At 51.4% G+C, this 24,754-nt stretch overlaps 1 protein-coding gene across 3 annotated transcripts in view; it reads left to right on the top strand.

Annotated features, from left to right (window-relative positions):
- ZHX2 (zinc fingers and homeoboxes 2) overlaps nucleotides 1-24,754 on the top strand; it is a 161,669-nt gene that overhangs the window by 47,556 nt on the left and 89,359 nt on the right. For 2 of the 3 annotated variants that reach the window (XM_077847100.1, XM_077847099.1), the window contains exon 2: nucleotides 23,685-23,755. The gene's annotated coding sequence lies outside the window, so the exon portion shown is untranslated. The remainder of the gene's footprint in view (nucleotides 1-23,684; nucleotides 23,756-24,754) is intronic. The other variant, XM_077847101.1, reaches the window with a different exon arrangement.

Raw genomic sequence — 24,754 nt, forward strand, 5'->3', positions numbered from 1 at the left:
CCTGAACCGGTTTATATTTTTAGCTGGTACAGCCTCTCCGGGCCAGCAAGTTTCATGCGTTCTCCACCCTCTGTGTGAAGTGGCGGAGGCCTGCCCGTCCGGTATCCTCAGCTGACCTCCTTCAGACTCCAAGGGGTCCTCCTCCCCGGGCTTCTGCACTTCTAGCGTTGAGCCAACAAAGTCAGCACAGCGGGGACACATGCACGAGGACCAGAGCACACGTGCACACATCATCGATTGCGTAGACCTGATGAACTTGGTGTTGAAAGAGACCTCAGAAATTGTTTAAGCCAGTGTTTTCCTAAAAGTTAACATCATGAGAGTCACTCTTTCCAGAAACCAGTGGAAATTGTACAGTACCCAGGATACGGTGGCACTGGCTGCCTAAAAATATCATGGGGTGGTGACGGGGGGCCTGCGGGGGTGTTTTTTGTTTTTTTTCTCTGGGCTAGAATTGAATAACATTGGTCACCTTGTTGTGATCAGAAACTCCTGCAGTTATTCAAGTGCTTCGTTTATTAATGGAGAAACTAATTAATGGGCGAGAGACAGAATCTTTTAAAATTTGGCATGTGGAGAGGGTAGGTACTGATGAGATTCTGCTAATCTGGGCCAGACCTGTGAGCTGGAGAGGGCGGGAACCTTCCAGCAGGTCTGACTGATAGGAGGTGGACTCCAGAGGGGCTTTCTGACCACAGCTGAGGGACTACAATCAGGCTGCCCAGCTCTGAAGCCTGGGCTGCCTCCAGGGCACCTCTTCCGCCTATTTATTTATTTATTTATTATTTCTTAAAGATTTTATCTGTTTATTTGAGTGACAGAAAGAGAGAACACGGGAGGGGAAGGGGGCAAAGGGAGAAGCAGACTCCCTGCTGAGCAAGGAGCTGGATTTGGGACTTGATCACAGGACTCTCGGATCATGACCTGATCCCAAGGCAGATGCTTAACCACCTGAGCCACCCAGGTGCCCTGCCCCTCTGTTTAAACCAAGCCCCTGAGATATGTTTCCTATACTGGGAATAACTGAACAGACTGGATTTGTGCCTGCTCCAACAGTGGTCAATCAAAACGATTGGTTATTTTAATGGCCTTTCTAGATCTTTCGATCTCTCCTAAGTGTGGAAACAGATTTCTGGGTTCAGTTGGGTACGGCGGGAAAGGAGGTGGGCTCTGGACTCTGACAGCCTGAGTTCGGACCCTGCCTCCCTCCCTCACCTGTCCACAATCCCAGCTTTAACTTCCTGGCACATCAGTTTCCCCACCTGTAAAATGGGACTAAGGATGGTGTCTGCCAGAAAGGGCCACTGTGAGGGTTGAACAACATAATGAATGAAAAGTGCCTGTCCAGTGCCTGGCGCGCAGCACAGACTCAGTAAAGATGAGCCTCTCCTGTCATTGTTATTGTCAGTATTCCATGGAAGGGCCACAGGTAGGACTCTGTGCCAGCCTTGAACCCATTCTGCTTTTCTGGACCAGTGACAGTTACAACATTGGCTGTATCGTTTGCTGTATCCTTTAGGGGAAAACAACCCAGTAGCTCCTCATTCACCCAATTCCCGTTTCAAAGGGAGCAAAGCAAGGCCGGGATGACCTACGTGACTTAGGCAAGGTCACACAGCTCCCTGTGGCAGAGTAGAAGAAAAGTGCTAAAACTAGAGCTTTTCATCCCAAAGTGCCCCATTCCCTCTGCACGCCTCTTTTAATCCTTGGGACCAGGAAAACAAGGAGAAACCAGAGAAAGAACCAGATCCCAGAAACCCTTGTTTGGGTTCCTGAGCATTTACTGCATGCCTGCTGCTTGGTTAACTTTGTCTTTTTTTTTTTTTTTTTTTTCATTTAGTAGCTTTATTTTTTTTTTTTTTTTTAAGATTTTATTCATTGAATTGACAGAGAGAGAGAGAGCACAAGCAGGGGGAGAGGCAGAGGGAGAGGGAGAAGCAGACTCCCAGCCGAGCAGGGAGCCTGATGCAGGGCTCAATCCCAGGATCCCAGTATCATGACCTGAGCCAAAGGCAGGTGCTTAACCTACTGAGCCACCCAGGTGTCCCCATTTAGTAGCTTTAGGTGTGGCTTCGGGGGAAGGGGGCTGAGGGTCCTGTTTCACTCTCTGCCCTTCCTGCCTTCACCTGACCACACTCTGCAGGAACCTGAGAACCTCGGGCGGTGGGTGGGTGACGGTCACAGGGAAGCCCAAGGAAGAGCTTGGTGTTGGCTGGTGGCTTCGGGCTGGGTGGAAGCGCTCGACCCCGCTGCACTGGCTCCAGCGGGGGCATTTATTACAGGACTTCTCTGAGGCATCTGCCCACCTGAAAAACCCCGGATCTCTAAAGCTTCCCTACCAGAAGCCTCCTTTCTGAGCACACCTTTGAGATGCCAGACGTTCTGTGGGGGGCAGGGGGAAGAGGGAGCACAAAACTGATCAAGCATCACTTCCTGCCTTCCCTTGGCTCACCAGGGGGGAAAGTCAGGCAGACTGTGAACCGAATCACAGGGGGATTCGTGCACATACGGGTTTGGGCAAGTGCACCCAGGCAGAGGAAGGTTTGAGCAAAGGCCGCTAAGCTCAGGTGTCACCTCATACTTGGCGTGGAGCTAAGCGCTTCAGTGTTGTCTGGTTGCTCTTCTGTAAGTGCTTCTAGATAAGAAATCACAGTGAGTCCTCCTCTTTCTTCTTAGCCCCTTTGTGGCAGCAGCTGACAGCTGGAAAGTGCCTTCAACTGTATGATTTTACTTGACCTGCTCAGTGGCTTGGTGAGGTTGGCACTTCTCTCCATTTCAGAGATGTGGAAACCGAGGCCTCGGGAGGGTGACTTGGTGGCTCAGCTACTTAGGGAGTGAGACTAAATTTGCGCTTAAACCTGAGGTGTGATTCCAATTCCACTGGAAGTTCCCCTTAGGGTCAAGCCTTGGGAAAGGGGCCTGGATTCAGTGCTTGACTGAGAGGGACACACCGTGTGCAGTGAGCACAGGGGGAGAGCCATGGCGAAGGGGTGCTGGCTTCCGAAGGAAGGCCCCTGGCGTGGGTCTCCAGCTCTGCCAAAGTATGGTTTGCAAGGATTTAGAATAGTTACTTCTCTTTGAGACTTAGGATCCCTGGTCAGAAAATGAGTAGGTGGTAGGAGATCCCATCTCGTAAACCTGTAGTGCTGGGATCAGAACCTTGACGTTCAGCATTTTCTTCTGTCTCAGCCCCTGGTCCCTCCCCTCACCACCCCCAGTCCTGGATTCCTTCTAGCCCCTGGGCTTTCTACTCCCCAACTTCTAGCTCAATGGAATCACCCAGGGAGCATGTTAAAATGCTGAACCCCAGGCCGCATCCCAGAACCTGAGGATTCCTGGGAGACGGGCCTGGGACCTTCCTTTCTCCCCTGACCACCCCTAGGAAATTCTGACCATCAACTAGACCTGACAATGTGTGCCTAAGCTCGGTAGCCCTCAAACTTTAGCAGGGAGCGCAGTCAGTGGGGGGCTTATAAAATGAGCCCCAGCCCCGAAATTTCTGATTTATTAGTTCAGGAATAGAACCCACCGATTTGCATTCTGAGCAAATTCCCAGGTGATGCAGGGGCCACACTTTGAAAACCCCACTGCCCTAGCTCGTGCCCTGAGAGCCCAGCTAGCAGCCAGCAAGGGGATCTTTACTCACGGAGAAGCCCTGTCAGCACATGAACTTTTTTTAGCAGAGACCTTCAGATTTATTTAGATAATTATAACAGCAGCTACTGTTCACTCTGACACACGCTACCTGCCAGGCCCCATGCTTGACATCTGCAGTCGGTGATTCTCATCATCGTATAGGATTTGCAGATTCAGAATTCAAGGATCCATTGGATCGAGTGCTCATCTAGGATTGCACATCCTACCAGTGCGATGAGGACTTTCTGGAGCAGCTTTCCTTACTGCACGAGGCCTCTCTGCACTGTTCTAGCCATGAGTGCTTCTATTACAGGAATTTTAAGCCAGGTTCAGAGAGGGTTCACCACACAGGCTGGGGGTGTTACTTCTGGCTGGAGGAGCCTTTCATTAGTTCTGCCGGTGGCCTTTGGCCCACACCTGCAGGACAGCACGGCTGTCCCTCCTCTTCATTTAGCCCACTTCTAGGGGACTGCTTGTGTCCCCCGGGGGGTGTTGCATCTATAGCTGTCAGAGCTCCCTGGGTAAACATGGGGGTCTGCTTCCAGATCTCAGAAAACCCCCAGCCTGGTGGGGTATTGCCTGGGTTCTGGCCTGGCCGACGTTCTGTTCGCCTCTGAGGGCCTTGGAGGAGGACTGTTGGCCTGGGATCCCTGGAAACATTCAGCAGATACAGACAGAGAAGGTTGTGTCACGGCTTAAACTCTAGTGTCTTCGCTGAGGAGTTTCTTTCCCCCCCCAACTCATGAAGGTTCATCCATCATTTAATAGGAAATTCCTGGATTGGGGAAGAAATATAAGAGTGATTAAGGAGCAAATACAGTGGCCATGAGGGCTTGTTCCAGACTTCAATCTCAATTCTCACCAGTCACCAACACACACACAGAGTTCATGCTTGTGTGTGTGGTTTTGGTTTTTTTTCCCCCGGTTATTTTTACATCTGGCAGGGATCTCAGGAAGTTCTCGAAGCTCTGCATGCCTTTCCTGCAGTATCTCCTACTTCTCCTACCTGTGCTCTTCGCTCTGGAGAAAAAGAAGGATGGAGGGCAGGAGAACAGGAACTGCTCTCAGACACGGATCTCTCAGGGTGGCCAGAGGCCTCCACGCGGTGGCTTCAGCGTTATCCTTTCTGTTTTAGGATAGACATGCACCCCTGAAGCCAGCGTGGTAGAGTCAGCTGACATTGGAATTGGCATTGAAAGTAACAGCTCTAGTCCAAGATCTGCCGCTGAACCATGGCACCTTCTCCAAGCGTCATGCGGCCAGTCTGACCTGCCCAGCTCTTCGGAGGGGTGGTGAAAGAACAGAGGTCCCAGATTTAAAAGCATCCCTCCCATCTGAGAGCTGGAAGGGATTCTAGAGATCTAGATGTTTCACTCTGGTAATGAGAAAACGAGGCCCAGAGGTTGTACAGCACTTTCAGGGCAAAAGAGCAGACCTAGAAGTAGAAGCAGGCTGTGCTCCTGGTTGCTGTCTCCTTGTGGGTGATTGTTTTGCAAATGGTGAGTGAAGAGAGCAGAGAGGCAGAAGGAAGATTCTGGGACCCTCTCGCTGGAGCACCTTCGTGTGCTTCTGAAACAAAGCTTTGTGACTGACGACTATGGTTTTCTTTGTGTGTGCAAGTATCTCTCTCTGTTTCTGTCTCACACACAGACACACACACATATATTTCTTGGTCTAAATAGCAAAAAGGCCATGATTGCTCTTCACGGGAGAGAATTATACTCCTTTTCACTGATCCTGGGGAAATCTACTGGCCATTATCTAACTTGGCAAGTAATTTCGTAATTAGACACGAAGGAGTGAAGCTTTAAGTTAAGGAGAACTTTTGCCCAAACTCCTTGGCGTCTGTGGGCTTGAGGCCTTGTACCTGCCGAAGCCCCCAGCCCCTTATCATCCCTGTTCCGCTCCCACAAATATACACATTCCCTGGCCTGTTGCCCCCAAACACATGGAGAGGGTGGAACGAAGAACATGGGCTATTAAAACAGCCAGAGGGGGGTGCCTGGATGGCTCGTTGAGCATCCAAGCTCTTGATTTCGGCTCAGGTGACGATGATCTAGTGGTTGTATGTGATTGAGGCCGCATCGGGCTCCAGGCTCAGTACAGCACCTGCTTGAAAGTCTCTCTCCCTCTACCCATACTCCGACTGTTTGCGCACTCCATCTCTCTCTAAAAAACCAGCCAGAGGACCAGAACCCTGTTTCTTACTAGCAGTGTGACCTTGGGCAAGTTACTTAACCTTCCTAAGCTTGGCTTCCTCATCTGAACGATAATAAGAGCCCTTAACATTGATGTGAGGCTTTACCTTTACAACAGAAAAGCAGAAAAAGTGTGTGAATACAGGGGATGGACACAAAGTAGCAGCTTAATAAACATTATCTGCCACTAAGGCAAATGTTAGAGGGATGTTGGAGATCATGTGATTGCTGTATCATGCTCATAAGGGAATTGACTGGTTTATCATTAAAATGAGATCTCACTAGGCCTCCAGCAATCTGGCTGCATAGTTAAAACTCTAATTTTCTACCCAGGGAAGAACAAATATTGTCCGAGTGTTGAGCACTCCATAGCTAAGCTGTTATCTTTGGAACACTGAGATGCTCTCGTGGTAGCTTTCAATACTACCTCGTGTGCATAAATATCCTTATATCTGAAAAGGATATAAAATTCCAGACAATGAAAAGATACCGATACAAACAGAGCTGGAAACCATGAAAATGAGTAAAAACACAAAAGCCCAATTGTAAATGGGAGTGAGGTTACATTATGCTGCACTTTCTAATTTACAAAGCACTTTTTTATAATCCCCACGTCTGCTGGCCTCACAACTGGCCTAGATGGTAGGTCTGGAAGGTAGATGTTGTGTCACGCATTCCGCGGGCGAGGAAATGGGGTGTCAGGAGGAGAGTCACCATAGGAGAAGGAAGGCAGACAGCAGCCACATCCCACCAAGCCTTTTGGGACTTAGTAAGGGAATGTGGATTGTCCTGAGTTCAGAGGAAAGCCTTCAAAGGTGGAAGCAGCAGACTGTTGCAGTCTGCACACTTTTAGAAGACCTCTCCCGGCTTGGGGGTGGGGGGAGAAACAACCAAAGTGGAAATAGGGAAGTCGCTCAAAGGTGGCTATGGAAGTTCAGGGAAGAGATGTGGTGCTTGCAGGGGGAACAAGAAGTGGATGGGTTGGAAATGTGCAGGTCACCAGCCAGACTCACGGTGCACTAGATGTGAATGCTGGTGGAGAGGGGGAACCAAAGATGGTGCCCAACTCCATGTTGGGTTGGCCGGTGGTTGATGGTTGGACACCCACAGAGGCACAGGTTTCAGAGCTGGGGGAGGGGTATCAGGAGATCCATTTGCATTTATTTTGGGAAGGAGGATATATTTCCCCAAACACTTGGCCCTCTGATGGCAAAGAGCTGGTCCGGATTCACTTGCTCCTGGGTGTTGAATAAATGCTTTCAATGAGCAGGGTGAGCTGAGGCCCATCCCCAGCAGCCTGTCTGTAAAGAATGCTGCCCCTGGCAAGGCGCTGTGTTCCTTCTGCCACCAGGGAACCAGGGAGCCATTCATGACGCCTTCTCAGAACATTGGGCCTGATACAAGAAACAAACAAAAAACCCCAATGTCCTACCTTCTAACGTTTCAGGCTTTCGCTAACTTTTTCTTTTGCCAATCTCCATGGGATCTTTCCTCAGCTAACATTTGAAAGTAATTCTTTTTTTTTTTTTTTTTTTTTTTTTTTTTTTATGTTGTACTCAGGCCTTAAATAACCTTTACCCTGTGGTGGCTTCTGAGTAGAGGAAGCCTAGTAAAATTATAATGACATCAACAAGCTTTTGCAGACTTCCATTTAATTAGAAGACCTCGTTATTTTATTTTAGCCTCGAGAAAATCTCTGAGGTAAGATACGTGGTGTGTTCAGCTCTATTTGAGAGGCCAAGGAAGGTGGTACCCAAGAGCATGTAAAATTATCATAATAGTAGTATTACATTGAAAGAGTTAAGGTACCTGAACAGGGCCTGGTGCATGACTGTTAGCTGTTGTTGTTTTTATGATTAGTTTTTGGCTGGAGAGACTGAGGCACCATGTGGCTGTGACGGACACACTCGGTAGCAGAGTGTGTTCCTGGGGTGTACGCTCCGTGACGTTCCTGGATGCCACTCTCAAAAGGAATCTGTGTTCCAAAGTGATGTTCAGTGGGATGGGAAGGCTGATGACAGGACTCAGTCCCCCTGAAATTCTTTCCCATCAACCAGCAATTGCCACACCTGTCCCTTGCAAGTTGGCCTTCTACCTGATGTGGGGCACCGCCCATCCAGGACAGCTTGGAGCCTGTCCTCTCCCCACTGCCCCCTGCCCCAGGTGCCCCCAGTCTGCCTGGCATCTTTCACTCCTCCCCATTCTCCAAAGTTGGGGGCAAGCCCGCCTCCACCACCTCCTTCCCTGACGCCCACCGTCCCAGCACTCTTCTCCAATGGGCTTCTGCAGGGGAGCCATCCTGAGCACCATGGAAAGGCACATGACCTCATCGGCCACAGGGGACTCCTCCCTTGTGAGTCTTGGCTCCTAGATCCAAAGGCCTCATCTTATACCTTGTGACCCTCCTTGCCCTGTGTTCCTGGTCTGGTGCCAAGTCCAGAGCACGTGCCATAACATTATATCACTGACTTCTAAAAAATAATCACAGTAAGCACCTCTAGAACCCACCTTTGCAAGTGAGTGGTGTGCTTATCCAAGTCATCCCCTTGGGGAGCTCCCCTCTTATTCCAAAGGTGGTGCGTGGCTCAGAACGTCCCAGCCCCCAACACCCCCCCCCCCCACTGCCTCCTTAGCCTTGATATTGCCAAATCAATGTCCTTTGAAGGTGGTTTCCACCTGTCCTGCCTGTGGAACCAGGAATGTGACTTCCCTGAGAAATACAGTTGCAGAAGGAACAGGTGTTGAGAGTAAGTGCCAGTCACACAATAATGTGCCTGGTTTATACTTTTTGCCTGATGACCCGACAGTGAAGACCACTCCAGAAAATGGCTTCCAAACATGTCTTAAGCAAGGGTCACATCACTGAGCTAAAAGTAAAAGGTCTGCCATGGGGAGCCTTGAAACAAAGGTCCACTTTGGGCTCAGTCACTTCTGTGAGTGTGGTTAAAATTCATTCACAAAGAGGAACTAACAAGTGAGCGAGCCTTTGGGTAAAAGCTCATGATCTTCTAGCCAAAGTGTGTTCATTGTATCTGTGTATATGTCTGCTGGGGGTCGAGGGGGTACAAGTTCTGCAGAACCGGTCACCCCCAAAAAGACAGTCCTGCTTGGAAGCAGACACAACCCTCATCCCTCTAACTCCTGCTGTCCCTCACGGGCCCCCGAATTTGTTTCAGCCCAGTGACTCCCTCCACTGACCTGAATTTAATTATTTTATTCTTCATAAAGAGAGCACCTCCCCCTGCCCCGATTCCCACCCCACCCCCCAAATTAACTGACCTCTCCTCATTAAGTGTTCTAATGACATGGTTTTGTGTGGGAAGGGACGTGCGCCCCGTTCGCAGGCCCCACTGTCGATCTCTGTTAAAATGATGAAAATTTGACAAGGCGGGGAGGGGGGTCAGGGGGTAGGCAGTGGAGGTCAGGGAGGATGTTTTCCCTGGATCCCCAATATTTTGGTTTTTGTCCAGTAAAATATTTTCCTGGGCACTGGAGGGAGAGGAAATGGACAATCTCTGTTAATGCAGGCCCCACGGGGGCTCCGGAGCTGCCCGGGCACCCTGCCCCAGCCCCCTCCTCTCTCCATCCTGTCCTCCCGGCCCGGGTGGAGTTGGAGCCAGGAGATTTTCAGTGTGTGTATCACGGAAAGAGGAGGCGGTTTAGAAACCCAGACCAGCCACAGGTCCCGAGTGACTGTTATGAATCCAGAGGCACCGCTGAAATCTGTTTACGGAGGCCGCTGCCCCACCAGGGTGTTCTCGTTGCCACTTGCGTGGGGACCCGGCAGCTGTAAACTGAAATCACCAGATTGCACAGAATTCCCAGCAAAGCCCTGGGTCCCTGCGGTGGCTGCCAAGGAGCCGTGCAGTGGCTGGACAGAGGCCTTTCTGGGGTTTTCCAAGTGGAGAGGTGGGGATCGAGAGCAGGAAAGACATCGGACCTCCCTGTTGAGGCCCCAGGGAGCCTGGGGCTGTCATTCCCCAGCTCCAGCCCGTGGCACATCCTTGTGGCTCTGCTCTCCACTTGGTCACTGCAGACACAGGGTTAACAGGACCTACCTCTGGAGCCAGACATTTCCAGGTCTGCAGCTCACTTGCTGTGTGACTTTGGGCAAATTACTTCACCTCTCTGTGCCTGGTTTTCCTTGTTGTATTAGTTTCCTGTGGTTGTAACAAATGACCACAAATCTCGTGGTTTAACACGACAGAAATTTCATCTCTGGCAGTTCTGGAGCTCATGAATCAGGTGTCAGCAGGGCCATGCTCCCTCTGGAGGCTCTAGGAGAAATTTTTCCTTGCTTCTTCCAGCTTCTAGAGGCCGTTGGCATTCCTTGTGGCTGTGTCACTCCAAGCTCTGCCCCTGTCTTCACGTCACCTTCTCTTCCGTCTATGTATCTCTCTTCTGAGTGTCTTATGAAGACACCTGTCAGTAGATTAGACTCATCTGGGGATAATCCAGGATAATCTCACCTTGAGATCTTAATTATACCTGCAAAGACTCTTTCCAAATCAGGCCATGTTCACAGATTCTGGACACAAGGACATGGATATGTTGTTTGGAGGGGCACAATTGCATCCACTGTGAATGACTAAAGTCCCTCAACCAGTGCCCAGTGCACAGCAGACATTCACAGTCTGCTCCTGTCATAATCCTCACAGAGCCCCCATTGCCTTCAGGGAGCACCATGTTGCACCCTCAAAGGGGCACCCGCCTCATTTCGGTGCATGGGAATGGCACCTGCTCGCAGCCACTTGAATGGTGCTGCTTCCTGCACCTCCCCCACCATTGCCCCACTCTCGCCCCCATCACCTCTGGAGTGGACCACTGCAGGACTGCTGGCTGACCTCACCTCTTGCCCCCTGCCCTTCCTGCACACACCCCATGGCTGTCTACCCTCCCCACAGCTACTTTTTAAAACCATAGATCAGATTCCATCAATCACCGGTCCCCAGGGTCCCCCGTCTCACTCAGAGCAAAAGCCCTTGTGACAACCCACAAGGCCCTGCACCATCACCTGCCCTCTGCCACCTGGCTTTCTGGCTTAGCCTGAAACACAACACACATGCACTCGCGTCTGCACTTGCTGCTTGCTCAGCCTAGAACACTCTTTCTCAGCTGTCTGTGGTTCTCTCCCTGGTTTCATTCAGGTTCTGCTTAAAAGCACTCCCTTGAAGGGAAGACCCTATGGGGGTCAGAGCTAAACTAGCACTACCATACATCCCCTTCCCTTACCCTGCTTTTTCTATAAAGCACACAACATGTTTGACATTATACGCTTATTTGTTTGTTGAACTGCCCGCTTTTCCCCTTTACTCTCTACTGCATGAAAGGTGGGAATGTGGTCCCTGGAATCCCCAGCCCCGGCCCATGTTAGCCGAGGGATAAACGTTTCCTGGGTGAGGGGATTATTACAGGCTGGACCCTGCCTTTGCCTGCATGACCTCATATCTCCCAACAACAAGTGACAGCATTGTGGTTCTATCCTTACTTGTCGGAGGTGCAGAGAGAGTAAATACGTGTCCCCCGGCAGCCCGACCGGTGAGTGGTAGCAGGATCTGAGCTAACTAGTCTCACTCCAGAACCCACTTTCTGAATCACCGTCTGTCATGAGGCCAAAATAAAAGACTAGGTGAAAGACCTTTGGGAGTGGAAATGTGCTACGTAGAAGTACCAGAATGACAGTGGCTGAGCCCTAGAGGAGCAGATTGCTCTGCATTGCTTTGGGTCGCCTTCTTGTTTGATTTTTTTTTAATTTTGATTTCCATTTTGCTGCCTCCCTGGATGACACAATGTCAGGTCATAAGAAGGGTGTCTACAAAGCATCACTGTTCTATTATGCTACTGCCAGATTTTGGTGGCCTGGAATGTTCCAGAAATGGGACACACATGAATGTGCCCTTTATTCCAAAACAGGTTAGTCCATTTTTCTGCCTTCAGTAAACATGGTGTATTGATTAGAATCAAATATTTTGGTGTGTGACCGTGCAAAGAGCGCATTTCCAACTCCTCTGCTCAAATACCCCATGGCCTTAATAATAATAGTAGCTCTCCTCCCAGGTGCTAGGCACATTCCAAGCTTTATACTTATTGACTCATTTAATTTCCCAAACCACTCTTGGGAATAAGCACTCTTAATAACCACAGTTAATCCCAGACACAGAGATGTTAAATGACTTGGCCAAGGTCACACAGCCAATCAAAGGCAGAGCCTGGATAGGAACACAGGTTGTCTGTCCCAGCTCTCTTTCATGACTCAGCTTCAGCTGTAAGTTGTGGGGAATGTACTCGATCCTAACTATTTCCAGCTTGAAAAATCCATGCTTTTGAGGCTGAGAATATGGTAGCAGTTTTGAGTCACTGGTGTGAATGCAAGCAGGGCGGAACCGAGGAGATCCCAAGGAAAGGTCCAAGATGTGGGCTCCTGCCCAATCGGGTCCTTGCTCGCATCTTGTGGTCCTGGCATCTGCTACTTTTCTTGCCTTGACGTTTTGCAGAAGTAGGAACCCACAAGTGTGTATCCCCCCCTTGGACGTCTTTCCCCTCTGTATGGGAAAAGGAAAATGAAACCCTCAGGGTCGCCTGGTGTTCACTTCAAAGCAGCCTCACATCTCTTTTCTCATTTTATTCACACATAAACCCTGTGTGGACAGGCAGGGAGAGTCCCATTTTACAGATGAGGAAACAGACAAGTTGAGAAGGCTGATCTCAAGGTCACATTTCCCTCCTCCTGCCTCTACGAGTGTTTCCTGGGTCCTTCCTCAGGGTTTTTCCTACTTTACTGTAATCATCTTAGCAAATACCTTTGATTGCTCCCAGCTGCCTCCTACGCTGTTGCCACCACTAGATTGGTAATAAATACCCATCACAAAGATAGCTATCTTTTATTGAGTGCCTTCGGTGTGTCAGGAACTATGCTAGGGGCTTTCACGTTTGTTTGCCTCTACTCCCCACAGTACCCCTTTGAGATATATAGCATTATGATGCCCATTTTACAGATGAGATGCCTGAGGCCACACAGCCCCGAGCTGACACCTGCATACAGTCCCACAGTTAGAAAGTGGTAAACCCAGCATCTATGTGGTTAACACAGGTTGTCTGATGTCCCCCTCCCTGGCTGAAGCCTTGGAGGACTCCTGGTCATCCCTCCTGAACAGGATGTCCAGTCTCCTTGGTGTGGCATGTAGGGCCCCTCTGCACCCCTGCCTCTGCCCCTCCGGCCCACACACTAGCTTTACTGACTTCACTGGCAGCCACTCTCAACCACCTGCTCAGGCCCTGCCCTTCCTCTGGACCTCACCCCGCTCTCCCCTCCCTGGAATTCACACTCCCTCCCACTTGTGATTGGTGATATCCCACCCGTCCTTCAGAGAGCAGGCCAAAGCCACTTCTTCATGCAGCCTCTTCCATCTTCATGCAGCCTCTTCCATGCAGACCCACCGTCTTCCATGCCCTTCTCCCCACCCAGGCATCACTCTGTCCTAGGGCACCCCGTTCCTCTCTCCATTCTCACAGCTCACAGAGTGTCACCAGCACCTAACGCAGCCTGGGAATCCGAGGGACACAGGACAGCAGGGAACGGTATGGCTTTATGGAAGGAGTGGAGCATGCGTGGAGCACAGGGCATTCTGACTCCCCATTGTTTTTTTAAAACACCATGCCAGCCCAACAAGACAACTCTGTGGCTCTTTGAACCACGAGCCAGCAGCAGGAGACTCCGGAGCCCCTCAGGACTCTTGTGCTTCTGTGCATCATCAGTGCTTACTTAGATGAGGGCGGGGGGGTGGGGGGCACAGGGAGGAAGAACGTACCTTCCTAGACCTGGCAATGTGGTCTGTTCCATAAATGGCATATTAGTCTTCTCGTTTCTCAGTCTTGGTGAGAAATGTGTAATCCTTGTGTGGTGTTTGATCAGAAAGTACTGGTAACCCAAGCAGGAGTATATCAAAACACCTCTGGAGTCCTTTAGAACCCAACAAATGACATGCTTACGTTGTAACTACAACCTCCTCCATGACCCGGGCTGGGCGGCTTAGGCAACAGCCATTTATTTTCTCACAGTACCGGAGGCTGGAAGTCCAAGGTCAAAGTTCTAGCCAATTCTGTGTCTGGTGAGGACTCCCTTCCTCGCTGGCAGACAGCCACTTCCGGCCGTGGCCTCACGTGGCCTCTCCCCAGCACCCGCACATGGCAAGAGACAGCAGGCTTTCTGGGAGTCTCTTCTGACAAGAACACTAATTCCATGGGATCGGGGCCCCATTGTTATGACCTCATTTCATCTCCCTTAGAGGTCCCCTCTCCAGATACAGTCACACTGGGGGTACAGGCTTCAGCTTATGAATGTGGGGGAGGAGGGGGCATAGACATTCAGTCCTTAGCACATGGCATTCCAGATCATTCGAGCCACAAGTCTTCCCTGTGTCCTCACCATGGAAATGCGGGACACATGGCAGGCACTTAGGCACTTACTCTCCAAATGGCCTTAGTTAGACAGCCTGCTCAGGTTCTCGGGGCCTCAGGTTCCGCACTGTAAAATGCGGACGACACGCCACCAAGCACACAGGGTTTGTCTGGGGATTGCGTGAGATTAGTCCACGTCCACGATGCCTGACACACCCAGGAGCACCTTCGAGAAACATTTACTGAGCACCTACTGTGTTCCGGGCATTCTGCTGGGTGCTGGGAATCCAAGATGAGCAGATCCCTCCTTGCTCTCACGCTTTCTGGAAAAGCCAGATAATAAATGAGTGAACGTGTGATCAGGTAACAGGTCAATAATCCGAGGGGGAGTGGGGGCTTGGGCCGTAAGGGAATGAAACAGGCAGCAAAATAAGAGCAGCAGGGGAAGAAAGCCCTCCCTGGGGAGGCAACTTTGTCAAGAAGCTGAGGGCCACAGAGACTCGGGTTGGAATGTTCTGGTCGGTGGGGGGCGGGGGGTGACGAGGTGGGGAGGCAGCAAGTGCAAAGGCCTGAATGTGGGCCACTTGGCACCTGCACCAACTGTTAATCCTCGTCGTGATTGGCATGCTCGCTCTTGCACGCGGCCGCACCCTCAGGTCCAGCTCCCTGCGGGGACACAGGACCCCCGCCCTGCCCTCCAGGCTGTCGGGCCACACCGAACCAGGCCTTCAGAGGAGGCAGCTCTGCGAGGGCTGGAGTGGTCAGGAGGCCCTGCTGGCGCAGGGACGAGGGAGGAGGAGGAGGTGTGGGGAGGCAGGCCAGCATTCCAGAGGGGGGGGAGTTTGGTCAAGGAGCCCAGTATCTGAGGCACCCTTGAAGACTGCCCGGGCCGGGGCCTGGTCTGAGAGGAATGCCCACGGCGCCATTTGGATGACCTCAGCGTGGGCTGACAAGGGCAGCGGCGGCCTCCATTGTCACAGCCGGCTGGGCAGGTTGTCAGTTCGAGGGAACGAGCTCTCCACTCAAGATGTAAGGCCCTGGGCGGAAATCCAGCTTTGTGAGTCACAACCAGATGCACATCTTGTCAGAGAAAACCATGGCCGCAGAGAACTGGTCATGGTTTCCTGGAAACTTCCTGAGTGTCGGGGGAGGGGCTAGCCGAGGAGAGGTGCCAGCCACAGCTGAGAGGGGAGGATGTGCAGGGGGCTGGGCCCAGGCTGGCGGCCTGGAGCTGGGCCTCGCAGGGCCCCCCCGGGGAGTCAGAGCCTGAGGCCAGTGGACTAGCTGAGGCCCATATGGGGTCTCTGTCTCCCCTCCCACAGCATGCCTGGCATTGCCTGGCCTCCTACTGGAGGCCCACATGCCCCTGTGTGGGTGTGGGAAGAGCAGTTATACGGCGGGGCCGGGGGTGGTGGTGCTGAGTCCTCATCCCACCAGCTTGGATTCAAATCCAAGGACTTCCACAAACATAGCTTCTCTGGCCCTCAGTTTTCTGGTCTACAAAGTAATGGGATAAATTGGGAGCTCTCCAAGGTTCCGCCCAGCTAGAATATTCGGGCACTTCCTTCATTTTCCTCCCTATAGATAAAGGAAGTTGAAGCCCAAGAGCGAGGGGCTTGCCCAGAGCCAACCCCACTGAGTGGGCCTGGAGCTCCTGCCCTGGCCAGATCTGCACCCCTCCACCCTTTCTCCAGTGTCCTGCCTTCCCTCCCCAGTCTTTAACTCCTGGATTTCTTTCCCTGTTCTTTCTGCTTATGCTTCCAGCCTGCCAGACAGAGGTTCAGCCACCCCAAGAAAGATGTTCCCCCCGGGGCGGGTGGTAGGTCCCAAATCAGAACCGGGGTGGGAACTCCCAGGGCCATCGGCCACCTGTGTGCACTCACTGGTATCAAGCAGGCAGGACCTCGTCTGGCCACCTCCTGTCGGAATCCTATATGCCCTTCAATCCAGCTAAGGAACACCTCCCCCAGGAAGCCCTTCCGAATCACTCCAACCAGAGTTATCACCTTACCAAGCCTTCCCCATCCATGCCACTCTATAATCCTGCTGGTGGCATTTTCACTTACTTTTGTGCAATTATTTGTGCATCCGTCATAGCTCCTCTATGCAATTCCAGACTCGCTGAAATCAGTAACCAAATTGCCTACCACCAGCCTCCCTTCGACATCTGGTGCAGTGTTTGTATTCTAAGTGTTGGGTAGATAATTGTGGAATAAATGGAGTTTTCTTTCTTCATTGCAGAAGGGTTCTTTCCTCTCAGAATGAATGGCTGGGCGTGTAAGAGCATCTGTTCTAGAGCTACATTGGGTTGAATCTTAGCTCCACCATCTGCACACTGTGAGACCTTGGGCAAGTTACTAACACTTTTTACCTCAGTTTCCTCTCTTGCAAAAGGAGGCTAATTGTAATCACCCCACCAACCAGGGTGGCCGGGAAGATTAAACTAGTCATGCATGGAAAGTGCTTGATACAGTGCCCAGCATAGACCTGAGTCAGTAAATGAAGTTGTTAAGTTTCGGTGATCCTATATGCACATTTTTATTTGATGTCTTAGAATATATGTTACACTGCCTTGCAGAATTTGAGTTTGGCTTTAGGTAGGTGCTAAATCCGTTTTAATCCTTGTATTCATTGAACCTGCATCAAGTATTCGGTGCCCATTGTAGAACCAACCCCACCCCCCTCAGGTCCCCTGAGCAGGGGTGGGGAGGGCGGGATAGGGCCCCCGGAGCAGTGGAACCGCTCGCTCGCCAGCCTGGGACTAGCAGCTACGTTAAGCGCTTTTATTCAATTCATGTGACTCGACAAATTTGGAATGTGTTAGGGAGAGTTTTTCCAGCTATGAGTCAGTACATTTATGCTCTCTCACACACACATTTAAAAAAAATCTTTAAAGAAAAAGAGTTTAGCGAGAATCATTTATGAGTGCAAAGTGGAAATCTGTGGAAATTTTATTTTGACCCTGAAGGCAAGTAATACTTAAGAATTTAATAAAGGGCTCAAAACAGGATGCAGTGAAGAAAAAAACACAGCTAGCTGCCTTTTCCTGGTACATTCTCAGCCACCGTGCTGCACAGAGGAGGGTCTGATTTGCATGGCTTTATTAAGCACCTCCTGTATACTCAGATTTGTGCTAAACGTGGTGGGGGAAAGAAGGGCCACAGAACCAGCATTTATTAAGCACCTATTATGTGCCAGATAATCGTGACAGGAGGGGAAGAAACCTGTCTTAGGTTCAAGAGGCAGTATGGGAGAAAATGGAAGAACTGTATGCAGACACATGGGTTCAAACCCCAGCACCCTACATTCATAATACCATCCAATCCCCATCGTATCCATTTTATGGATGACAAAACCAAGGCTCGGAGAACATATAATATTTTGCCTATGGATACAAAACTCATAAATGTTAGGAAGGAAAAAAAAATGTTAGGAAGGATTTTCTAAACTGGGTCTGTCAGTCTCCCCGTTAGGATTAAACTAATGTCCACAGGAGCTGTTTCCCAACAGGGTGGGAGGTGGACATACCGGTTCTGGGAGACCATGTCTGGGATCGTAACCAGGTACAGCCTTCCTGCAGACCAGTCTCTTCAACCACCTTCTGCCACTTGCTTTTAAGTCCTGCCCATTTGGGGATTATCGAGAACCTGCTTCTCATCCAAGCTGATCCTCTTTGCTGTTGTTGTTTATTTTAAATAAAGAAACCACCACCCGCCCAGAGGGCTTGTGTTTCCAGCTCACTTTCCTCTCTTTTGCAAGGACTCATTTTCATAGAATCCCAATCTCCAGGGAGCTGTGTTTTTCCCTCTGAAACATGAGCAGTAATCAAAGGTGTATTCATCCCCAAACATCTGCCAGCAGCCACCGGAGCCAGGGTTCCCCGAGGTCTGGCAGGAGGAGGCTCAGGCCAGGTGCCCGGGGACGATTTTTCCCTCACAAATCAGATTGCCCTGTGGTTGTCCTTTGTAGAGATGGCAGGGTCCCAGGCAGTGCCTCTCAGATTGCTGGAAGATGTGAGGGGGGGCCCTGGGTGGTAGCAGGGTTCCACTGTCTATTCAACAACTACTTTTGAGAGCCGCCATGTGCCAGGTCCTGCAGACACGGGGACTCCAGCTCTTTGGTGAGGTACCATCACTCACAGGTAGAAGGACCCAACTTCTCGAAACACCTGCAAGTCCCTGAAAGTTCTGGCCCTTGCTCTTTCTCTGGCCTGCTTGGCGACAGCCACTCCAGCCAGCCTTCAGTATCTGTATCCAGCACGCCCCCCCACACACACACACACACACTTTTCTCCAGCTTTTTCATCTTCCATTCCTCTTTGCCTTTCAGATCTGCCCCCATCTGCTGTATCCCTGCGTGCCTCTCCTGGTGATCTTGCCACCATTGCCACGTGCTTCCGTTGGCACAATAATATCACTGAAGTCTCCATCTCCAACCCAGCTGCAAGGGCTCGCCTAAGTCTCCCCAGACACTAGTGAGCAAAACAGACCCTGCCCTGCCCTGGGCTGGGCACAGCTTCCTGAAGCGTCCTGTGCTTAACGATTTTGAGGAGGAAATATTTGGAATCAAATACAGATCAGTTCTAGAATAGAGTTCTGTGTTCTCGTTCAAGATGTCCAGTTGCACCCACACACCTTGGGGAGGTTATGAACTCAGCTTCCTCTGTACTCTTGGCGAGGGGTCTTAGTACAAGAGTAGGTTGGGGTTAGGGGAGAGATGGTTCAGTTTGTCAGCAATTCCAGCCATGGAGCCAAAGTTTAAGAGGCAGTGTCGGGGGAAGAGATGGGAAGACTATATCCAGTCCGGCCAGAGTTCAAACCCCAGTGCTGGACGTTCGTTCAACACTTGTGACTTGGGGCGATGTATTTGATGGCTCGATGGTTCAGGCTTCCATCTGTAAAATGGGTGCGTGGCCTGTGCTCTTCTGCCGTGGGAGAGGGAGGAGACATGTGGAGGACTCAGCTCAGGAAGCAGTGGCTGTTGCTGTTGGTCACTCGCTAGTGATGCTCTTTTGAATTAAAGGCTGTTGTTGGTGACCAGGGTGAAACATTTTCTGGAGCAAAGACAGGCAGCCGGGACTGGCCCCAGCCAGAGCTCATCACCCTCTCCTCTGTCTTCCATGGGTTCCTCACCCTCTCCTCAGTATGAGGCTATGGCCACAGGACATAATGACCTGTTTACCAGACCTGGAGTTTCTTACTCATCTGCTAAATGTTTGCTGAATGAAGAAATGGAATGGAATAAATTATGTTAGTGGGAGTGACTGTGGGGCGGGTGGGTTTCTCCTACAAACTGTTCAAAGCTTCTCCCTGTTTCCCCTTTCAGGTGTCTAGCAATCCAATAGGCTTAAAGTACGGCACAAAGGAAAGAGGGGGGAGCTGTAGGGAAAATCCTACGGGCAGATTTTTCCCTCTTGGGATTTTGCTCCATATGACCGGCACATTCTGGCAAAAGGAGTCCTGAGCCAGGACTGGAAATATGTGCACATTTAGAGCTTGAAGGATATTGAAAGTCCTCTAATTCATTTATAATGCTCACAAGGAGAAGTGCCATTTGCCCCATGCAGGACTGACGTGGGGCCCCAGGGCGTCTGATCCCCTATGCGGCCCAAGGAGGAGGGCCTGTTAGAGCCCCACTTGGCTGGTCCGGCAGCCAAGGTCCCATGGAGAGGACTGATGGGTGCCAAGGCACAGAATAGGTGTGTGAGACTCAGGCTTAGGCGTCCTGTCCCTAAGAGCAGTACTCTCCCCCATGCCAGTTAGGGTCAGGTGTCTTATGGGGGATGCCACGGCTCTGGGTCCCAGGATAAATAAGGAAAACAAGATAGATTCACTGAGACTCCCCCCAGCTCTGAGAAGGATTCACTGTACAACCCATGCTAGTTGCTCTACTTCTTTCTGCTCAAGAAGCATCCCACCGGCTGAAGGATAATAATAATAAGTAGCAGCAGTAGTGATAGTAGCTAACATACCTGCTGACAGGAGTCTAAGCACTTTATGTGTGTTGCCTTCCTCAGTCTTAGAGAGTAAGTTGGGGTTAATTAGGGGAAGGGACCAAGGATAGCTGGGTGGCTGCCCAGAGCATGGGGGATTCCAGAAGCTGAGCGGTCAGCAAGCCCAGAACACAGAGGGGCAAGGTGAGGCAGGACGAGATGAACAGGGGCCAGTCCTTGCAGGGCCCTGGAAGCCCTGGGGTAGGAATATGGTCTCTCTCCTGAGACAAATGAGGCATCCATTAGCTGCAACAGCACCCCCCGCCCCCCTAACACCTCTGCACACATTGTCCTTTCTCAAACTCAGACTAGTATTTATCTTCCTCCTTTTTTATACTGTGAGTTTCCTAAAGTAAGGACTGGGTCTTATTTATTTATATCTTTCTGGTGCTTAGCACAGAGTCAGGTATATACAGGTACTCGGTAAATGACTGCTAATCAAATGGTCACTATCTTCAGTATTTAGTATTACCATTCAATATTTAATGACTATAGATATTAGTACCTATAATACAACTTACATTATGAAGGCACTTCTGCTATAAAATGACCTGGGTGTGGGACACCTGGGTGGCTCAGTGGTTGAGCGTCTGCCTTTGGCTCAGGGCATGATCCTGGGGTCCTGGGATCCAGTCCCGCATCGGGCTCCCTGCAGGGAGCCTGCTTCTCCCTCTCTCTGTGTCTCATGAATAAATAAATAAAATAAAAATAAATCAATAAAATGACCTATGCATTCCTGTAAAACCTCGCATTCTCAAAAATTAAAAAATCACCACACGTAGGGGGACCACCAGGGGACCACAGAGCACTCCCAACCCACGCAACGCTGTAATAAAGCACCACCCTGGTGGTGATACAAGCCCAGTTGAAAGGGCATGCTATATTTTGAGTTAAAAAAAAAAAAAAAAAAAACACACCAGTAACCTTAGGGCCCGAGTCACTATGGGGCTGTATTGTAGGGGGACTTGATGAGCAGGGCTGGGCGCGGTTGAGGCTGGAAAGGCCGAAGGGGACAGATGCCGTTCTCAGAAGTCCCAGGTGGAGGGACAGCTGCAGCCTTTGCGACGGTGTAGCAGAGATGGATGGTCTAGCCCAGGGCCTTTGCACAAAGCTCCGCGAGAGCCGAGCAACAGGCGTTTCTACGGCACAGCACGTGGCCGCAGTGAGCCAAGAGGAGGAGTGTGGCACATGTGGGCGCCTGGACAGCCTTGCTGCACTTGGCTGTGTCTGGGTGCTTTGCATCTAGTTGCCATCACGTGGAGCAAAACGTTCATGTGCTGGGGACATTTCTCCACGAGCTGCTGCAACCTCCAGATTTTATTGACATCATTCACCTGTATACCTTGTGTGAGCTAATCTGCCTCATGGAAGCTGTGCAGAAAGAGAAGCGATACAGAGAGTAATATGTGAGTAACTGATGCACCCAGCATGCCAGCTGGCCAGTTGCCATGGAGAAAGGTAACTGTCACACACCCTGTGTGGGTGGTGGGCCATTTCCCTCTTGGCCCATGAGTCTATTCAGTTGAATGCATTCTGTGAGCAGAGTGTCAAGCAAAGCCATATGGAGCTGGGCAAAACAAAGTGACAGCATCATAAACCTGTGACGCGATCTCTCTCTCCATCGGGAGCAGCTGAGTGGTCAGGGGACCTCAACCCCAACCTGCCCAGAAGCTGGATGACCTCAGGAAAATCACTTAACCTCTCTGTGCCTCATTTTCCTCAACCGCAAAATAGCACTGGTGACTCCCCAAGTTCTTTTAAGGAGCGATCGGCTAATGGATGAAAAGCTCTTTCTAAACTCTCAAGGGCAATTGTCCTTCTGCTCATCAGTGCCTGGACACCAAGGTTAGATGGTCCCCTGGGTACGTCTCCTGCTGGATGCTTCGTTCTAAGTATGTGGGCCAGATAGCCAAATTCCCTGGAATCAGCATAAATTAATCACTGGGATTAATGCAGAAGCTTAAATTCTCCTGCAGGAAAGAGGCCCAGAACCTCTAACTGGAAGATTATCAAGGGCCCTCACAAAAGTGCAGAGGGGGGAACCAGCCTGCTGTGTGCAACGCCTCCGTCCCCGAGTGCTCTCCAGGACCCTCCTGCTCTGGGGCCTGAGGTCATCCACATGCAGCCCTTCCCTCATCCCTCCGACCACCCTGGGGCCTGCTGACCTCTTCACCCCTTCTTTCTGCTCCCCCAAGATGGGGCAGTGGAAAGGCACACTGGCGTGGCCCAGCCCTACCACCTGCTAGCAGTAAGAGCGCAATAGCCACATCATGGCTTCTTGAGCCTGTTTTCCTCACCTGGAGGATGGGCTCTGACGACTTCCTCCTTCCTTCCTCCCTCTCATGGTTATGGATGAGTATTGCTGTTTCTTCCAAGGTTACGAAGGGGAATTGTGCAGACCTGAAGTGAGCCCAGGAGTCACCCGAGAAGCTTGCTAGGAAGCAGGTTCTGGCTCCGGAGGCCTGGCTGGGGCCCGAGTCGCTGCTCCCCCAAGGAGCTCCCGGGGGATGCGAGCTTCCCTTTGAAGAACAAGCGAACAGAGCAAGTGGACACGGTGCCCCGTGCGTGGTAGCAAAGTCAGCAGAGACCATTGCCGGGAAGATGCTTGCTCCCCGCCCCGCTCCAGTCAAAAGGTTCTCCTTTGCAAACAGGCAGAGAGGAGGAGAGAACCCTCTGCTCACCTCGGGATTCTTAGGGAAACAAGAGAAAACGAGTTCTGCTGTAGAGGAGGCTGGGTGTGGGGAGCGAGGAGCCCGGCCTCCGCGGCTCATCAGCACGCTGCTCCACGCGCACACGTGCGCTGCAGGTGGGCCTCCGCCGGCTGCAGAAACCTCTAGAGCTCAGGCCTCAACTTGCCATGCTGGGAACGCAGCCTCTGAGCCCGGCACACGCCTTATTCCTCCGGCTACAGCTCTCCTGAGGAATTTTCAAAGCACACACAGGGTTCGCTTGGCAGGAGTCTCCCAGGATATAAATACGCATTTGGGGCTTTTGTTTTAAGGACTGCGGTATCTTTTTGGACTTGAGGCCTGCGCACAGGGCTTTTCCCCCCTCACCTTCGTCAAAATGGAAGGACGCACAGCCGGCTGCTGCTCGGAAGGGACTGCGAAGACCCAAGGAGAGCCGGAGTGAGGTGCAGGAGACAGCGCCCCACCCCGCCCCATCTGATCCTGCTTTTGGCTTCCCTCCCCTGGAAGGCCTGCTTCTCGGAGCCTGGCTCCCCGGGGTGAGGGTCTTTCCCCTCCGCCCACCCTTCTCAGCGTCACCACAAGGCCCAGGGGCTTTGAGGTCCGTTTAATGAGCAGCTTCGACCTCCCTAGACCTTCCCATTTCATTTCCTATCCTTTCCCATCCGGCCTCTCCATCCCTGTCTCCCCCTGTGCCTCTGGCCTGCCCGGAAGGACAGTCGGACACCCACTTGCTCTGCCCTGCTTTTAATACGGAGTTTCTCTTCCCTGTAGGTCTCCACACGCTGACTGCTCTTGGAGTCGAAGGGTACCAAGATTCCCAGGATGTAAGCAATCCGGGTCTGGTGAGTGACGGCGTGCTGGGCGGAGGCCCGGCCTCCACTGGATTTCAAGGGAAAGGGGATGAGTAGGGGGTGCGGGGAGGCCGGACCTGGAGTCTGTCCAGGGAGCCAGCTGGCTTGCACGGCTCGGAATCTGTTTCCCTCCAGATGCACCTGGAAATGGCACGGTGCAGAGAATCCAGGTGTGAGTCCCTTGGAACCCACTGGAGCCCTGCCAGTCCCTCCCTGGGAGCAAACTGAGTCTCTAGGCGCCTGGGCTTCCTTTCTCCACACGGATGGCCGTAGCTCAGATGCACCAACCAGGGGGCCTGTGCTGGGAAGTGTTTCCAGGGAACTCAAACCAGGGTTAGGGAGCTATTCTTAGAACAGAGAGGGACTGTTCACAGTACCTGGTTCACACCAGTTTGTAACCCCATAGCCCTGAGGAGATGACCTATGAGACGTGAAAAAGCCACCTTTGCACATTTAAAGGGCTGTCATTGAAGAAAAGTGAGCAGCTACTGACTCGACCTAAGGAATTCCTAACAAAGGAGGTATGCCAAGGTGAAATAGGCATTCACTGGAAGTAGTGACTTCCCTGTCCCTGGAAGAATTCAAGTGCAGGTTGCAGATGCATCGATGTTGAAGGATGGAGTGGTTTTGACTAGGGCAGCATCTTCCAGACTCTGTTCCATGATGACCTGGAACCACCAGGGGTAATAGGGTGAGGGGTTGGAGGTGGGAGCTTATGAGTGCGCACACTCTCCCAGCACCGCCTATTTGATGGGGTTCTGCTATAAAACTGTTTGGAAATTTCCGGATGAGATGACCCTCGGGTCTTCCTAAGACCTGTTGTGCATTGGCCTCTTCTGTATCCGAGCTACCGTCAGAGAGCCACACATCTCACAGGTGTGACCCCAACACTTCATGTATGTGATGGGCTGGGCAACTCTCCAAGCATGGTGGCAGTTTTGATTAGAAGCTCTGGGGAGTTCTGTCCCCTGTCAGGACCATGAAAAGATT

This window comes from Canis aureus, chromosome 14, assembly GCF_053574225.1.
Source record: "Canis aureus isolate CA01 chromosome 14, VMU_Caureus_v.1.0, whole genome shotgun sequence".
In the NCBI taxonomy this organism is placed as follows: domain Eukaryota; kingdom Metazoa; phylum Chordata; class Mammalia; order Carnivora; family Canidae; genus Canis; species Canis aureus.